We start from the raw sequence: 17,995 nt of genomic DNA on the forward strand, positions 1-17,995 counted from the left end.
GAGGTTCCACTTTTTTTGAGGCTAGAGTGCCGTATTGTTGCTAGTGCCCAAGATGTGCGATCTTGCCACACTTTCTGGAGCGTGGGTGCTATATAGGTGCGGTGGTTCAGTATACATGCCAGTGCTGGATAGGGAGGTGTTCTATATAAGTGCAGGTGCCATATAGTTGCGGAGGTTTCACTTTTTTGGGGCTAGAGTGCCATATTGGTGCTTATGCCCAAAATATGCGATCCTGCCAAATTTCCTAGAGCGTGGGTGCTATATAGGTTCGGTGGTTCAGTATACATGCCAGTGCTGGATAGTGAAGGGTTAGATATAAGTGCAGGTGCCATATAGTTGCGGAGGTTCCACTTTTTTAGGGCTTTATTGTCATATTGGTGCTTATGCCCAAAATATGCGATCCTGCCACATTTCCTGGAGCGTGGGGGCCATATAGGTGCGGTGGTTCACTATACATGCCAGTGCTGGATAGGGAAGGGTTCTATATAAGTACAGGTGCCATATAGTTGCGGAGGTTCGATTTTTTATGGGCTAGAGTGCCATATTGGTGATAGTGCCCAAAATATGCGATCCTGCCAAATTTCCTAGAGCGTGGGTGCTATATAGGTGCGGTGGTTCAGTATACATGCCAGTGCTGGATAGTGAAGGGTTAGATATAAGTGCAGGTGCCATATAGTTGCGGAGGTTCCACTTTTTTAGGGCTATATTGTCATATTGGTGCTTATGCCCAAAATATGCGATCCTGCCACATTTCCTGGAGCGTGGGGGCCATATAGGTGCGGTGGTTCACTATACATGCCAGTGCTGGATAGGGAGGTGTTCTATATAAGTGCAGGTGCCATATAGTTGCGGAGGTTCCACTTATTTGAGGCTAGAGTGCCGTATTGTTGCTAGTGCCCAAAATATGCGATCCTGCCACATTTCCTAGAGCGTGGGTGCTATATAGGTGCGGTGGTTCAGTATACATTCCAGTGCTGGATAGGGAAAGGTTCTATATAAAAGCAGGTGCCATATAGTTGCGGAGTTCCACTTTTTTGAGGCTAGAGTGCCGTATTGTTGCTAGTGCCCAAGATGTGCGATCTTGCCACATTTCCTGGAGCGTGGGTGCTATATAGGTGCGGTGGTTCACTATACATGTCAGTGCTGGATAGTGAAGGGTTTTATATAAGTGCAGGTGCCATATAAATGCGGAGTTCCACTTTTTTGAGGCTAGAGTGCCATATTGTTGCTAGTGCCCAAAATATGCGATCCTGCCACATTTCCTAGAGCGTGGGTGCTATATAGGTACGGTGGTTCAGTATACATGCCAGTGCTGGATAGGGAAAGGTTCTATATAAGTGCAGGTGCCATATAGTTGCGGAGGTTCCACTTTTTTGAGGCTAGAGTGCCGTATTGTTTCTAGTGCCCAAGATGTGCGATCCTGCCACATTTCCTGGAGCGTGGGGGCTATATAGGTGCGGTGGTTCAGTATACATGCCAGTGCTTGATAGGGAAGGGTTCTATATAAGTGCAGAAGCCATATAGTTGCGGAGGTTCCACTTTTTTATGGGCTAGAGTGCCATATTGGGGCTAGTGCCCAAGATGTGCGATCCTGCCACATTTCCTGGAGCGTGGGGGCTATATAGGTGCGGTGGTTCAGTATACATGCCAGTGCTTGATAGGGATGGGTTCTATATAAGTGCAGGTGCCATATAGTTGCGGAGGTTCCACTTTTTTGGGGCTATATTGCCATATTGGTGCTTATGCCCAAGATGTGCGATACTGCCACGTTTCCTGGAGCGTGGGGGCTATATAGGTACGGTGGTTCAGTATACATACCAGTGCTGGATAGGGAATTGTTATATATAAGTGCAGGTGCCACATAGTTGCGGAGATTTCAATTTTTTGAGGCTAGAGTGCCGTATTGTTGCTAGTGCCCAAGATGTGCGATCTTGCCACATTTCCTGGAGCGTGGGGGCTATATAGGTGCGGTGGTTCAGAATACATGCCAGTGCTGGATAGGGAAGGGTTCTATATAAGTGCAGGTGCCATATAGTTGCGGAGGTTCCACTTTTTTATGGGCTAGAGTGCCATATTGGTGCTATATAGGTGCGGTGGTTCACTATACATGCCAGTGCTGGATAGGGAATTGTTATATATAAGTGCAGGTGCCACATAGTTGCGGAGATTTCAATTTTTTGAGGCTAGAGTGCCGTATTGTTGCTAGTGCCCAAGATGTGCGATCTTGCCACATTTCCTGGAGCGTGGGGGCTATATAGGTGCGGTGGTTCAGTATACATGCCAGTGCTTGATAGGGAAGGGTTCTATATAAGTGCAGAAGCCATATAGTTGCGGAGGTTCCACTTTTTTATGGGCTAGAGTGCCATATTGGGGCTAGTGCCCAAGATGTGCGATCCTGCCACATTTCCTGGAGCGTGGGGGCTATATAGGTGCGGTGGTTCAGTATACATGCCAGTGCTTGATAGGGATGGGTTCTATATAAGTGCAGGTGCCATATAGTTGAGGAGGTTCCACATTTTTGGGGCTATATTGCCATATTGGTGCTTATGCCCAAGATGTGCGATACTGCCACATTTCCTGGAGCGTGGGTGCTATATAGGTGCGGTGGTTCAGTATACATGCCAGTGCTGGATAGGGAAGGGTTCTATATAAGTGCAGGTGCCATATAGTTGCGGAGGTTCCACTTTTTTATGGGTAGAGTGCCATATTGGTGCTAGTGCCCAAGATGTGCGATCCTGCCACATTTCCTGGAGCGTGGATGCTATATAGGTTCGGTGGTTCAGTATACATGCCAGTGATGGATAGGGAAGGGTTCTATATAAGTGCAGAAGCCATATAGTTGCGGAGGTTCCACTTTTTTATGGGCTAGAGTGCCATATTGGGGCTAGTGCCCAAGATGTGCGATCCTGCCACATTTCCTGGAGCGTGAGGGCTATATAGGTGCGGTGGTTCAGTATACATGCCAGTGCTTGATAGGGATGGGTTCTATATAAGTGCAGGTGCCATATAGTTGCGGAGGTTCCACTTTTTTGGGGCTATATTGCCATATTGGTGCTTATGCCCAAAATATGCGATCCTGCCACATTTCCTGGAGCGTGGGGGCCATATAGGTGCGGTGGTTCACTATACATGCCAGTGCTGGATAGGGAGGTGTTCTATATAAGTGCAGGTGCCATATAGTTGCGGAGGTTCCACTTATTTGAGGCTAGAGTGCCGTATTGTTGCTAGTGCCCAAAATATGCGATCCTGCCACATTTCCTAGAGCGTGGGTGCTATATAGGTGCGGTGGTTCAGTATACATTCCAGTGCTGGATAGGGAAAGGTTCTATATAAAAGCAGGTGCCATATAGTTGCGGAGTTCCACTTTTTTGAGGCTAGAGTGCCGTATTGTTGCTAGTGCCCAAGATGTGCGATCTTGCCACATTTCCTGGAGCGTGGGTGCTATATAGGTGCGGTGGTTCACTATACATGTCAGTGCTGGATAGTGAAGGGTTTTATATAAGTGCAGGTGCCATATAAATGCAGAGTTCCACTTTTTTGAGGCTAGAGTGCCATATTGTTGCTAGTGCCCAAAATATGCGATCCTGCCACATTTCCTAGAGCGTGGGTGCTATATAGGTACGGTGGTTCAGTATACATGCCAGTGCTGGATAGGGAAAGGTTCTATATAAGTGCAGGTGCCATATAGTTGCGGAGGTTCCACATTTTTGAGGCTAGAGTGCCGTATTGTTGCTAGTGCCCACGATGTGCGATCTTGCCACATTTTCTGGAGCGTGGGTGCTATATAGGTGCGGTGGTTCAGTATACATGCCAGTGCTGGATAGGGAGGTGTTCTATATAAGTGCAGGTGCCATATAGTTGCGGAGTTCCACTTTTTTGAGGCTAGAGTGCCGTATTAGTGCTAGTGCCCAAGATGTGCGATCTTGCCACATTTTCTGGAGCGTGGGTGCTATATAGGTGCGGTGGTTAAGTATACATGCCAGTGCTGGATAGGGAGGTGTTCTATATAAGTGCAGGTGCCATATAGTTGCGGAGCTCCACTTTTTTGAGGCTAGAGTGCCGTATTGTTTCTAGTGCCCAAGATGTGCGATCCTGCCACATTTCCTGGAGCGTGGGGGCTATATAGGTGCGGTGGTTCAGTATACATGCCAGTGCTTGATAGGGAAGGGTTCTATATAAGTGCAGAAGCCATATAGTTGCGGAGGTTCCACTTTTTTATGGGCTAGAGTGCCATATTGGGGCTAGTGCCCAAGATGTGCGATCCTGCCACATTTCCTGGAGCGTGGGGGCTATATAGGTGCGGTGGTTCAGTATACATGCCAGTGCTTGATAGGGATGGGTTCTATATAAGTGCAGGTGCCATATAGTTGCGGAGGTTCCACTTTTTTGGGGCTATATTGCCATATTGGTGCTTATGCCCAAGATGTGCGATACTGCCACATTTCCTGGAGCGTGGGGGCTATATAGGTACGGTGGTTCAGTATACATACCAGTGCTGGATAGGGAATTGTTATATATAAGTGCAGGTGCCACATAGTTGCGGAGATTTCAATTTTTTGAGGCTAGAGTGCCGTATTGTTGCTAGTGCCCAAGATGTGCGATCTTGCCACATTTCCTGGAGCGTGGGGGCTATATAGGTGCGGTGGTTCAGAATACATGCCAGTGCTGGATAGGGAAGGGTTCTATATAAGTGCAGGTGCCATATAGTTGCGGAGGTTCCACTTTTTTATGGGCTAGAGTGCCATATTGGTGCTACATAGGTGCGGTGGTTCACTATACATGCCAGTGCTGGATAGGGAATTGTTATATATAAGTGCAGGTGCCACATAGTTGCGGAGATTTCAATTTTTTGAGGCTAGAGTGCCGTATTGTTGCTAGTGCCCAAGATGTGCGATCTTGCCACATTTCCTGGAGCGTGGGGGCTATATAGGTGCGGTGGTTCAGTATACATGCCAGTGCTTGATAGGGAAGGGTTCTATATAAGTGCAGAAGCCATATAGTTGCGGAGGTTCCACTTTTTTATGGGCTAGAGTGCCATATTGGGGCTAGTGCCCAAGATGTGCGATCCTGCCACATTTCCTGGAGCGTGGGGGCTATATAGGTGCGGTGGTTCAGTATACATGCCAGTGCTTGATAGGGATGGGTTCTATATAAGTGCAGGTGCCATATAGTTGAGGAGGTTCCACTTTTTTGGGGCTATATTGCCATATTGGTGCTTATGCCCAAGATGTGCGATACTGCCACATTTCCTGGAGCGTGGGTGCTATATAGGTGCGGTGGTTCAGTATACATGCCAGTGCTGGATAGGGAAGGGTTCTATATAAGTGCAGGTGCCATATAGTTGCGGAGGTTCCACTTTTTTATGGGTAGAGTGCCATATTGGTGCTAGTGCCCAAGATGTGCGATCCTGCCACATTTCCTGGAGCGTGGATGCTATATAGGTTCGGTGGTTCAGTATACATGCCAGTGATGGATAGGGAAGGGTTCTATATAAGTGCAGAAGCCATATAGTTGCGGAGGTTCCACTTTTTTATGGGCTAGAGTGCCATATTGGGGCTAGTGCCCAAGATGTGCGATCCTGCCACATTTCCTGGAGCGTGGGGGCTATATAGGTGCGGTGGTTCAGTATACATGCCAGTGCTTGATAGGGATGGGTTCTATATAAGTGCAGGTGCCATATAGTTGCGGAAGTTCCACTTTTTTGGGGCTATATTGCCATATTGGTGCTTATGCCCAAGATGTGCGATACTGCCACATTTCCTGGAGCGTGGGGGCTATATAGGTACGGTGGTTCAGTATACATACCAGTGCTGGATGGGGAATTGTTATATATAAGTGCAGGTGCCACATAGTTGCGGAGATTTCAATTTTTTGAGGCTAGAGTGCCGTATTGTTGCTAGTGCCCAAGATGTGCGATCTTGCCACATTTCCTGGAGCGTGGGGGCTATATAGGTGCGGTGGTTCAGAATACATGCCAGTGCTGGATAGGGAAGGGTTCTATATAAGTGCAGGTGCCATATAGTTGCGGAGGTTCCACTTTTTTATGGGCTAGAGTGCCATATTGGTGCTATATAGGTGCGGTGGTTCACTATACATGCCAGTGCTGGATAGGGAATTGTTATATATAAGTGCAGGTGCCACAAAGTTGCGGAGATTTCAATTTTTTGAGGCTAGAGTGCCGTATTGTTGCTAGTGCCCAAGATGTGCGATCTTGCCACATTTCCTGGAGCGTGGGGGCTATATAGGTGCGGTGGTTCAGTATACATGCCAGTGCTTGATAGGGAAGGGTTCTATATAAGTGCAGAAGCCATATAGTTGCGGAGGTTCCACTTTTTTATGGGCTAGAGTGCCATATTGGGGCTAGTGCCCAAGATGTGCGATCCTGCCACATTTCCTGGAGCGTGGGGGCTATATAGGTGCGGTGGTTCAGTATACATGCCAGTGCTTGATAGGGATGGGTTCTATATAAGTGCAGGTGCCATATAGTTGCGGAGGTTCCACTTTTTTGGGGCTATATTGCCATATTGGTGCTTATGCCCAAGATGTGCGATACTGCCACATTTCCTGGAGCGTGGGTGCTATATAGGTGCGGTGGTTCAGTATACATGCCAGTGCTGGATAGGGAAGGGTTCTATATAAGTGCAGGTGCCATATAGTTGCGGAGGTTCCACTTTTTTATGGGTAGAGTGCCATATTGGGGCTAGTGCCCAAGATGTGCGATCCTGCCACATTTCCTGGAGCGTGGATGCTATATAGGTTCGGTGGTTCAGTATACATGCCAGTGATGGATAGGGAAGGGTTCTATATAAGTGCAGAAGCCATATAGTTGCGGAGGTTCCACTTTTTTATGGGCTAGAGTGCCATATTGGGGCTAGTGCCCAAGATGTGCGATCCTGCCACATTTCCTGGAGCGTGGGGGCTATATAGGTGCGGTGGTTCAGTATACATGCCAGTGCTTGATAGGGATGGGTTCTATATAAGTGCAGGTGCCATATAGTTGCGGAGGTTCCACTTTTTTGGGGCTATATTGCCATATTGGTGCTTATGCCCAAGATGTGCGATACTGCCACATTTCCTGGAGCGTGGGGGCTATATAGGTGCGGTGGTTCAGTATACATGCCAGTGCTTGATAGGGAAGGGTTCTATATAAGTGCAGAAGCCATATAGTTGCGGAGGTTCCACTTTTTTATGGGCTAGAGTGCCATATTGGGGCTAGTGCCCAAGATGTGCGATCCTGCCACATTTCCTGGAGCGTGGGGGCTATATAGGTGCGGTGGTTCAGTATACATGCCAGTGCTTGATAGGGATGGGTTCTATATAAGTGCAGGTGCCATATAGTTGCGGAGGTTCCACTTTTTTGGGGCTATATTGCCATATTGGTGCTTATGCCCAAGATGTGCGATACTGCCACATTTCCTGGAGCGTGGGTGCTATATAGGTGCGGTGGTTCAGTATACATGCCAGTGCTGGATAGGGAAGGGTTCTATATAAGTGCAGGTGCCATATAGTTGCGGAGGTTCCACTTTTTTATGGGTAGAGTGCCATATTGGTGCTAGTGCCCAAGATGTGCGATCCTGCCACATTTCCTGGAGCGTGGATGCTATATAGGTGCGGTGGTTCAGTATACATGCCAGTGATGGATAGGGAAGGGTTCTATATAAGTGCAGGTGCCATATAGTTGCGGAGGTTCCACTTTTTTATGGGCTAGAGTGCCATATTGGTGCTAGTGCCCAAGATGTGCGATCCTGCCACATTTCCTGGAGCGTGGGGGCTATATAGGTGCGGTGGTTCAGTATACATGCCAGTGCTGGATAGGGAAGGGTTCTATATAAGTACAGGTGCCATATAGTTGCGGAGGTTCGATTTTTTATGGGCTAGAGTGCCATATTGGTGCTAGTGCCCAAAATAAGCGATCCTGCCAAATTTCCTAGAGCGTGGGTGCTATATAGGTGCGGTGGTTCAGTATACATGCCAGTGCTGGATAGGGAAGGGTTCTATATAAGTGCAGGTGCCATATAGTTGCGGAGGTTCCACTTTTTATGGGTAGAGTGCCATATTGGTGCTAGTGCCCAAGATGTGCGATCCTGCCACATTTCCTGGAGCGTGGATGCTATATAGGTTCGGTGGTTCAGTATACATGCCAGTGCTGGATAGGGAACGGTTCTATATAAGTGCAGGTGCCATATAGTTGCGGAGTTCCACTTTTTTGAGGCTAGAGTGCCGTATTGTTGCTAGTGCCCAAGATGTGCGATCTTGCCACATTTTCTGGAGCGTGGGTGCTATATAGGTGCGGTGGTTCAGTATACATGCTAGTGCTGGATAGGGAGGTGTTCTATATAAGTGCATGTGCCATATAGTTGCGGAGTTCCACTTTTTTGAGGCTAGAGTGCCGTATCGTTGCTAGTGCCCAAGATGTGCGATCTTGCCACATTTTCTGGAGCGTGGGTGCTATATAGGTGCGGTGGTTCAGTATACATGCCAGTGCTGGATAGGGAGGTGTTCTATATAAGTGCAGGTGCCATATAGTTGCGGAGTTCCACTTTTTTGAGGCTAGAGTGCCGTATTGTTGCTAGTGCCCAAGATGTGCGATCTTGCCACATTTTCTGGAGCGTGGGTGCTATATAGGTGCGGTGGTTCAGTATACATGCCAGTGCTGGATAGGGAGGTGTTCTATATAAGTGCAGGTGCCATATAGTTGCGGAGTTCCACTTTTTTGAGGCTAGAGTGCCGTATTGTTGCTAGTGCCCAAGATGTGCGATCTTGCCACATTTTCTGGAGCGTGGGTGCTATAGGTGCGGTGGTTCAGTATACATGCCAGTGCTGGATAGGGAGGTGTTCTATATAAGTGCAGGTGCCATATAGTTGCGGAGTTCCACTTTTTTGAGGCTAGAGTGCCGTATTGTTGCTAGTGCCCAAGATGTGCGATCTTGCCACATTTTCTGGAGCGTGGGTGCTATATAGGTGCGGTGGTTCAGTATACATGCCAGTGCTGGATAGGGAGGTGTTCTATATAAGTGCAGGTGCCATATAGTTGCGGAGTTCCACTTTTTTGAGGCTAGAGTGCCGTATTGTTGCTAGTGCCCAAGATGTGCGATCTTGCCACATTTTCTGGAGCGTGGGTGCTATATAGGTGCGGTGGTTCAGTATACATGCCAGTGCTGGATAGGGAGGTGTTCTATATAAGTGCAGGTGCCATATAGTTGCGGAGTTCCACTTTTTTGAGGCTAGAGTGCCGTATTGTTGCTAGTGCCCAAGATGTGCGATCTTGCCACATTTTCTGGAGCGTGGGTGCTATATAGGTGCGGTGGTTCAGTATACATGCCAGTGCTGGATAGGGAGGTGTTCTATATAAGTGCAGGTGCCATATAGTTGCGGAGTTCCACTTTTTTGAGGCTAGAGTGCCGTATTGTTGCTAGTGCCCAAGATGTGCGATCTTGCCACATTTTCTGGAGCGTGGGTGCTATATAGGTGCGGTGGTTCAGTATACATGCCAGTGCTGGATAGGGAGGTGTTCTATATAAGTGCAGGTGCCATATAGTTGCGGAGTTCCACTTTTTTGAGGCTAGAGTGCCGTATTGTTGCTAGTGCCCAAGATGTGCGATCTTGCCACATTTTCTGGAGCGTGGGTGCTATATAGGTGCGGTGGTTCAGTATACATGCTAGTGCTGGATAGGGAGGTGTTCTATATAAGTGCATGTGCCATATAGTTGCGGAGTTCCACTTTTTTGAGGCTAGAGTGCCGTATTGTTGCTAGTGCCCAAGATGTGCGATCTTGCCACATTTTCTGGAGCGTGGGTGCTATATAGGTGCGCTGGTTCAGTATACATGCCAGTGCTGGATAGGGAGGTGTTCTATATAAGTGCAGGTGCCATATAGTTGCGGAGTTCCACTTTTTTGAGGCTAGAGTGCCGTATTGTTGCTAGTGCCCAAGATGTGCGATCTTGCCACATTTCCTGGAGCGTGGGTGCTATATAGGTGCGGTGGTTCAGTATACATGTCAGTGCTGGATAGTGAAGGGTTATATATAAGTGCAGGTGCCATATAAATGCGGAGTTCCACTTTTTTGAGGCTAGAGTGCCATATTGTTGCTAGTGCCCAAGATGTGCGATCTTGCCACATTTCCTAGAGCGTGGGTGCTATATAGGTGCGGTGGTTCAGTACACATGCCAGTGCTGGATAGGGAAAGGTTCTATATAAAAGCAGGTGCCATATAGTTGCGGAGTTCCACTTTTTTGAGGCTAGAGTGCCGTATTGTTGCTAGTGCCCAAAATATGCGATCCTGCCACATTTCCTAGAGCGTGGGTGCTATTGTAGTATGTGCATATATTGAGTGTACACTGTACCCAATGGTTAACAATAAATGTATCAGCAACACATTGTTGCAGTACACAAACAAAACCACTCCAAGTGAGCGTGCAATATGATCGCCGTTTATGCGCTAAGCTAAGTCAGCATTCCCACGCTGACCACTTGAAGCATATATATATACACATATGTACATACGGCTCTTGCCCTCTCGATTATGCTGATAAGACAAATATGTATGAAGCCGCTCCGCTGTTGGCGTAACCGGCAGCGCAGCTATGCGGTCTGAGTTATAAGAATAAATTCAATAAAGACATTCTAAAAACCGAAGTCAAACGGCACAGACGTGCCAGTGTTATAATTGTAATATTGACATATTACATGGCGACCGTGACAAGTGTCACGAACATGTAGAACATATGTTAAAATAAATCACAAAAAAAAACCGAAAAAAAAAGCGGAGAGCGAGAGAGAGAGCGGCGAGAGCGGACAACAACAGCAGGCACCACTGGAAGCAGCAGTAACATAAAAAAAAAAATTAACAACGAAATGGAGCGGAACTGAACGCAGTAAGTAGAGTGGTATGTGTGGCAAAAGAGGCGGCGTAGTAAAACGCCTGAGAGCCAGAAGGGCAACACTACTCAAACTGCTAAATAGCAACGATAATTTGCCGTGGAGCACATCTGTGAAATTACACACAGAGCTCGATCACATCAAATTGTTGCTAGCAGAAAAGAAAATGAAAGAGCCAATGCACACAACCACCTACACTGCAATACGAAATATCAGTAAAATATTAACCGTAACTCCACCACCCCAAACGACAGAAATAGCAAAGCCAAGGAAGACCTGCCCGAACGACTGCGAGGGACCTCTACACTCGCCGCATTGCGAGTACAGCCTGCACCGGTGCCCCAACAGAGAAGCAGTAGCAGCCTGTGCAGCCAGCACCGGCCTCGTCTAGCGCAACAAGCTAGACCCGGAGCAGTGAACCGACAGCGCTTCCTAGAGCGCCCACCGCCAAACAAAATTTTTTTTCTAAATGCCTGCGATGCATACAACTTAACTGTAAGATCTAAAATTGTAAAATTGAGCGGAATAACATCTGCCCAATTAGAGTGAGGCCTGTAAAGCCACACAAACACTAGGCAGGAAGAAATGTAAAAAAAAAACTGGAAAAAAAATATATATAAATTATAAATTAATTCCAACAATTAACAAAGAATCTATACAGTAGTATAAAAGAAAAAAAAAGGAAATTTGTTTTGTATATACATATGTCACGAACAAACAAAATAAGTAAATTTGAAGAAAATTTCGAAAATTTTTACACAATGGGCTTAATAGATGTAAAATCGGTAGATTCGACAGCGAATGTAATAAACAAAGTCGAAGTCAATAACACCGACCTAAAGCTAATAACAATACTTATTGCTATTATTTTCATTATAATCATAGGACATCTATTATATAAATTGTATAAACTACATAATAGATGCATAAAGAAACGCTATCAAAGCCGGGCAGATGACCTGGACAAAATTTAAAACAAATTTATAATGGTAACGAAAATTGGCCAAAAATAAAAGAAAAAGTCCAAAACGAATCATGAATAAAAATATATCATTATTTGATTGAAAACCTATAAATGTTTTTGCACATTTTAATAATTATTTTAAAATGAAATGGAATGGCAAAATATTAATGCCGCATTAGTTAAAATAAAAGAAAATTTTGATAAATCATACAAGTGCCTAGCACAAAATAGGAATATTTCAAACGAAACTATAAGTAGACACGCGACAATATTAGTTGCATGTTTTAACCAAGCTCGTTCCCTGATACACGACAATAAAGAAAAGTTAAATACTCAGCATTGGTCGTATGTATCAAGATTTTTGAATAGATTAAAAACAAATTTAAATAGCATCAAATCAAAATATTCACTAGACATAACTATACCTTCGATTTTGAATACTCCAGTATTAGTCGAGGAAGACACAAACACAGATTTAGAGGGCGAATACACATATAAAAGAAGAAGACCTAGGCGACCTTACGATACCAGCGGTAATCACACTAACCAATCTAGTTGATTCTGAATCAGAGTCTATTACTGAAGTAAAAACTCTAAAAATGGCCATGTCACAACTAGAATTTCTTAAGCTAGCCGCTTCACTCATACCTGAGTTTAGTGGAAGGTTGCGGAGGTTCCACTTTTTTGAGGCTAGAGTGCCATATTGTTGCTAGTGCCCAAAATGTGCGATCTTGCCACATTTCCTAGAGCGTGGGTGCTATATAGGTGCGGTGGTTCAGTACACATGCCAGTGCTGGATAGGGAAAGGTTCTATATAAAAGCAGGTGCCATATAGTTGCGGAGTTCCACTTTTTTGAGGCTAGAGTGCCGTATTGTTGCTAGTGCCCAAAATATGCGATCCTGCCACATTTCCTAGAGCGTGGGTGCTATATGGGTGCGGTGGTTCAGTATACATGCCAGTGCTGGATTGGGAAGAGTTCTATATAAGTGCAGGAGCCATATAGTTGCGGAGTGCCACTTTTTTGAGGCTAGAGTGCCGTATTGTTGCTAGTGCCCAAGATGTGCGATCTTGCCACATTTTCTGGAGCGTGGGTGCTATATAGGTGCGGTGGTTAAGGATACATGCCAGTGCTGGATAGGGAGGTGTTCTATATAAGTGCATGTGCCATATAGTTGCGGAGGTTCCACTTTTTTTGAGGCTAGAGTGCCGTATTGTTGCTAGTGCCCAAGATGTGCGATCTTGCCACACTTTCTGGAGCGTGGGTGCTATATAGGTGCGGTGGTTCAGTATACATGCCAGTGCTGGATAGGGAGGTGTTCTATATAAGTGCAGGTGCCATATAGTTGCGGAGGTTTCACTTTTTTGGGGCTAGAGTGCCATATTGGTGCTTATGCCCAAAATATGCGATCCTGCCAAATTTCCTAGAGCGTGGGTGCTATATAGGTTCGGTGGTTCAGTATACATGCCAGTGCTGGATAGTGAAGGGTTAGATATAAGTGCAGGTGCCATATAGTTGCGGAGGTTCCACTTTTTTAGGGCTTTATTGTCATATTGGTGCTTATGCCCAAAATATGCGATCCTGCCACATTTCCTGGAGCGTGGGGGCCATATAGGTGCGGTGGTTCACTATACATGCCAGTGCTGGATAGGGAAGGGTTCTATATAAGTACAGGTGCCATATAGTTGCGGAGGTTCGATTTTTTATGGGCTAGAGTGCCATATTGGTGCTAGTGCCCAAAATATGCGATCCTGCCAAATTTCCTAGAGCGTGGGTGCTATATAGGTGCGGTGGTTCACTATACATGCCAGTGCTGGATAGGGAGGTGTTCTATATAAGTGCAGGTGCCATATAGTTGCGGAGGTTCCACTTATTTGAGGCTAGAGTGCCGTATTGTTGCTAGTGCCCAAAATATGCGATCCTGCCACATTTCCTAGAGCGTGGGTGCTATATAGGTGCGGTGGTTCAGTATACATTCCAGTGCTGGATAGGGAAAGGTTCTATATAAAAGCAGGTGCCATATAGTTGCGGAGTTCCACTTTTTTGAGGCTAGAGTGCCGTATTGTTGCTAGTGCCCAAGATGTGCGATCTTGCCACATTTCCTGGAGCGTGGGTGCTATATAGGTGCGGTGGTTCACTATACATGTCAGTGCAGGATAGTGAAGGGTTTTATATAAGTGCAGGTGCCATATAAATGCGGAGTTCCACTTTTTTGAGGCTAGAGTGCCATATTGTTGCTAGTGCCCAAAATATGCGATCCTGCCACATTTCCTAGAGCGTGGGTGCTATATAGGTACGGTGGTTCAGTATACATGCCAGTGCTGGATAGGGAAAGGTTCTATATAAGTGCAGGTGCCATATAGTTGCGGAGGTTCCACATTTTTGAGGCTAGAGTGCCGTATTGTTGCTAGTGCCCACGATGTGCGATCTTGCCACATTTTCTGGAGCGTGGGTGCTATATAGGTGCGGTGGTTCAGTATACATGCCAGTGCTGGATAGGGAGGTGTTCTATATAAGTGCAGGTGCCATATAGTTGCGGAGTTCCACTTTTTTGAGGCTAGAGTGCCGTATTAGTGCTAGTGCCCAAGATGTGCGATCTTGCCACATTTTCTGGAGCGTGGGTGCTATATAGGTGCGGTGGTTAAGTATACATGCCAGTGCTGGATAGGGAGGTGTTCTATATAAGTGCAGGTGCCATATAGTTGCGGAGCTCCACTTTTTTGAGGCTAGAGTGCCGTATTGTTTCTAGTGCCCAAGATGTGCGATCCTGCCACATTTCCTGGAGCGTGGGGGCTATATAGGTGCGGTGGTTCAGTATACATGCCAGTGCTTGATAGGGAAGGGTTCTATATAAGTGCAGAAGCCATATAGTTGCGGAGGTTCCACTTTTTTATGGGCTAGAGTGCCATATTGGGGCTAGTGCCCAAGATGTGCGATCCTGCCACATTTCCTGGAGCGTGGGGGCTATATAGGTGCGGTGGTTCAGTATACATGCCAGTGCTTGATAGGGATGGGTTCTATATAAGTGCAGGTGCCATATAGTTGCGGAGGTTCCACTTTTTTGGGGCTATATTGCCATATTGGTGCTTATGCCCAAGATGTGCGATACTGCCACGTTTCCTGGAGCGTGGGGGCTATATAGGTACGGTGGTTCAGTATACATACCAGTGCTGGATAGGGAATTGTTATATATAAGTGCAGGTGCCACATAGTTGCGGAGATTTCAATTTTTTGAGGCTAGAGTGCCGTATTGTTGCTAGTGCCCAAGATGTGCGATCTTGCCACATTTCCTGGAGCGTGGGGGCTATATAGGTGCGGTGGTTCAGAATACATGCCAGTGCTGGATAGGGAAGGGTTCTATATAAGTGCAGGTGCCATATAGTTGCGGAGGTTCCACTTTTTTATGGGCTAGAGTGCCATATTGGTGCTATATAGGTGCGGTGGTTCACTATACATGCCAGTGCTGGATAGGGAATTGTTATATATAAGTGCAGGTGCCACATAGTTGCGGAGATTTCAATTTTTTGAGGCTAGAGTGCCGTATTGTTGCTAGTGCCCAAGATGTGCGATCTTGCCACATTTCCTGGAGCGTGGGGGCTATATAGGTGCGGTGGTTCAGTATACATGCCAGTGCTTGATAGGGAAGGGTTCTATATAAGTGCAGAAGCCATATAGTTGCGGAGGTTCCACTTTTTTATGGGCTAGAGTGCCATATTGGGGCTAGTGCCCAAGATGTGCGATCCTGCCACATTTCCTGGAGCGTGGGGGCTATATAGGTGCGGTGGTTCAGTATACATGCCAGTGCTTGATAGGGATGGGTTCTATATAAGTGCAGGTGCCATATAGTTGAGGAGGTTCCACATTTTTGGGGCTATATTGCCATATTGGTGCTTATGCCCAAGATGTGCGATACTGCCACATTTCCTGGAGCGTGGGTGCTATATAGGTGCGGTGGTTCAGTATACATGCCAGTGCTGGATAGGGAAGGGTTCTATATAAGTGCAGGTGCCATATAGTTGCGGAGGTTCCACTTTTTTATGGGTAGAGTGCCATATTGGTGCTAGTGCCCAAGATGTGCGATCCTGCCACATTTCCTGGAGCGTGGATGCTATATAGGTTCGGTGGTTCAGTATACATGCCAGTGATGGATAGGGAAGGGTTCTATATAAGTGCAGAAGCCATATAGTTGCGGAGGTTCCACTTTTTTATGGGCTAGAGTGCCATATTGGGGCTAGTGCCCAAGATGTGCGATCCTGCCACATTTCCTGGAGCGTGGGGGCTATAGGTGCGGTGGTTCAGTATACATGCCAGTGCTTGATAGGGATGGGTTCTATATAAGTGCAGGTGCCATATAGTTGCGGAGGTTCCACTTTTTTGGGGCTATATTGCCATATTGGTGCTTATGCCCAAAATATGCGATCCTGCCACATTTCCTGGAGCGTGGGGGCCATATAGGTGCGGTGGTTCACTATACATGCCAGTGCTGGATAGGGAGGTGTTCTATATAAGTGCAGGTGCCATATAGTTGCGGAGGTTCCACTTATTTGAGGCTAGAGTGCCGTATTGTTGCTAGTGCCCAAAATATGCGATCCTGCCACATTTCCTAGAGCGTGGGTGCTATATAGGTGCGGTGGTTCAGTATACATTCCAGTGCTGGATAGGGAAAGGTTCTATATAAAAGCAGGTGCCATATAGTTGCGGAGTTCCACTTTTTTGAGGCTAGAGTGCCGTATTGTTGCTAGTGCCCAAGATGTGCGATCTTGCCACATTTCCTGGAGCGTGGGTGCTATATAGGTGCGGTGGTTCACTATACATGTCAGTGCTGGATAGTGAAGGGTTTTATATAAGTGCAGGTGCCATATAAATGCGGAGTTCCACTTTTTTGAGGCTAGAGTGCCATATTGTTGCTAGTGCCCAAAATATGCCATCCTGCCACATTTCCTAGAGCGTGGGTGCTATATAGGTACGGTGGTTCAGTATACATGCCAGTGCTGGATAGGGAAAGGTTCTATATAAGTGCAGGTGCCATATAGTTGCGGAGGTTCCACATTTTTGAGGCTAGAGTGCCGTATTGTTGCTAGTGCCCACGATGTGCGATCTTGCCACATTTTCTGGAGCGTGGGTGCTATATAGGTGCGGTGGTTCAGTATACATGCCAGTGCTGGATAGGGAGGTGTTCTATATAAGTGCAGGTGCCATATAGTTGCGGAGTTCCACTTTTTTGAGGCTAGAGTGCCGTATTAGTGCTAGTGCCCAAGATGTGCGATCTTGCCACATTTTCTGGAGCGTGGGTGCTATATAGGTGCGGTGGTTAAGTATACATGCCAGTGCTGGATAGGGAGGTGTTCTATATAAGTGCAGGTGCCATATAGTTGCGGAGCTCCACTTTTTTGAGGCTAGAGTGCCGTATTGTTTCTAGTGCCCAAGATGTGCGATCCTGCCACATTTCCTGGAGCGTGGGGGCTATATAGGTGCGGTGGTTCAGTATACATGCCAGTGCTTGATAGGGAAGGGTTCTATATAAGTGCAGAAGCCATATAGTTGCGGAGGTTCCACTTTTTTATGGGCTAGAGTGCCATATTGGGGCTAGTGCCCAAGATGTGCGATCCTGCCACATTTCCTGGAGCGTGGGGGCTATATAGGTGCGGTGGTTCAGTATACATGCCAGTGCTTGATAGGGATGGGTTCTATATAAGTGCAGGTGCCATATAGTTGCGGAGGTTCCACTTTTTTGGGGCTATATTGCCATATTGGTGCTTATGCCCAAGATGTGCGATACTGCCACATTTCCTGGAGCGTGGGGGCTATATAGGTACGGTGGTTCAGTATACATACCAGTGCTGGATAGGGAATTGTTATATATAAGTGCAGGTGCCACATAGTTGCGGAGATTTCAATTTTTTGAGGCTAGAGTGCCGTATTGTTGCTAGTGCCCAAGATGTGCGATCTTGCCACATTTCCTGGAGCGTGGGGGCTATATAGGTGCGGTGGTTCAGAATACATGCCAGTGCTGGATAGGGAAGGGTTCTATATAAGTGCAGGTGCCATATAGTTGCGGAGGTTCCACTTTTTTATGGGCTAGAGTGCCATATTGGTGCTATATAGGTGCGGTGGTTCACTATACATGCCAGTGCTGGATAGGGAATTGTTATAT

At 46.6% G+C, this 17,995-nt stretch overlaps 1 long non-coding RNA gene across 1 annotated transcript; it reads left to right on the plus strand.

Moving 5' to 3' along the window:
- The first annotated feature begins 10,546 nt into the window (after positions 1-10,546).
- Positions 10,547-11,477, plus strand: LOC117185559 (uncharacterized). Its single transcript, XR_004471070.1, has 2 exons — positions 10,547-10,874; positions 11,133-11,477. It is a non-coding gene; the product is annotated as an uncharacterized lncRNA (long non-coding RNA).
- Positions 11,478-17,995: the final 6,518 nt, after the last annotated feature.

The sequence above is a fragment of the Drosophila pseudoobscura genome, unplaced genomic scaffold, assembly GCF_009870125.1.
Source record: "Drosophila pseudoobscura strain MV-25-SWS-2005 unplaced genomic scaffold, UCI_Dpse_MV25 Unplacedtig00000861, whole genome shotgun sequence".
NCBI lineage: Eukaryota > Metazoa > Arthropoda > Insecta > Diptera > Drosophilidae > Drosophila > Drosophila pseudoobscura.